Below are 1,410 nucleotides of genomic sequence, written 5' to 3'. Positions count from 1 at the left end.
TTATATGATAACTGATTAATTATTTTAATGATTTTGGTAATTATCTTTCAAAGAAATCTTGAATAAAATCAAATATAGATAATTATAGGGGTGAGCATGGTGCGGTTTGGTGCGGTTTTCAGACCAAACCGAACCGCAAACCGCATGGTGCGGTTTTTGCATTCTTAAAACCGTTGGGTGCGGTTTTGCAATCGTTCAGTTTTTCGGTTTTTAAATGCGGTTTCGGTTTGTATCGGTGCGGTTTCGGTTTTTAAACCGTGTTAAGAATTTGGTGCAGTTTTTTTTATGTTTTTTTTGTGGGGTTTTTTAAAACTGTAAGAACTGAAAACCATGTGCATATAAGCTTGTATTGTGTTGTTTTTTTTTAATACATTCATTTTCAGCTCAAAACAAAATTACATAATTAAAAATTGTAAGTCGCTTAAAATACAACTTGTGACCACTCTCACAAACTAAATAATAATTGAAGGTTGGTTGATTTTGACTTAATTTGTTACAAGCTTATTACATGTAATCGATTAGTACGTTTGGCTAACAATAGAACATTTCTTTTGCACCCCATATAGTCTTATACAAACACAAAATAAACATATAATAAATATATTATCGTTTATAACTATTTTAAATAATATGTATATAATATACATTGATTGATTTATTACTATACACGCTTGCGGTGCGGTTCGGTTTTGGTGGACCGGTTTTTAGGATAGAAACCGCACCGCACCGTTGACCTTCGGTTTTTGCAAAAATTAAATCCGCACCATTGGTTTTTGTATCGGTTTTGGTTTTTCGGTTGCGGTTTATTGCGGTTTTGTCGGTTTTTCTTTAGTCGGTTCAGTTTTTGCTCACCCCTAGATAATTAGGATATTAATTGTTAATTGGAATTATTTGTTATTTGATCCTCCATGTTTTAAATGTTTAAAACTTGCCCTCAAGTTTTGAAATTTATATTTGTGATTAAAAGTTTTAATTTAGAAAACTTAAATTTCAAACCCTAGATTTTAAAAGGTTTAAAATACAACCCTATACTAATATGATATTACTAGAATAATATATATGTATAACTAAATGCTAGTCTTACCGTTAGTAGGCCTCATTCACGAAGCCGATCTATAAGGTGGGTATAAGGTTGCGGTCTATAAAATGGCGCTTAATGGGTGTACACTCACACCCACCGCTTGCTTGATTGGTGGAGGGTCGTTAGCCGAACGGGTAGGATAGGGCAACCTCATCCTCTCATTAAAAGTATAATAAGTAATACAAAGTAACTACACATTTTTAAAAAAAATTCCCAATATTAGTTACTTTAGGAAAAGTGAATTGATGCAATCCCATGAAGTTACACTTTGCAACCTTGCTAAGAAGTTAGTGGAGCGTGTGTGGTTTACCGGCACACTAATTGGTTCT

Source organism: Lactuca serriola, chromosome 4, assembly GCF_051521515.1.
Source record: "Lactuca serriola cultivar US96UC23 chromosome 4, Lser_US96UC23_V15, whole genome shotgun sequence".
Lineage (NCBI taxonomy): Eukaryota > Viridiplantae > Streptophyta > Magnoliopsida > Asterales > Asteraceae > Lactuca > Lactuca serriola.
Note: the sequence above shows the minus strand (reverse complement) of the source record.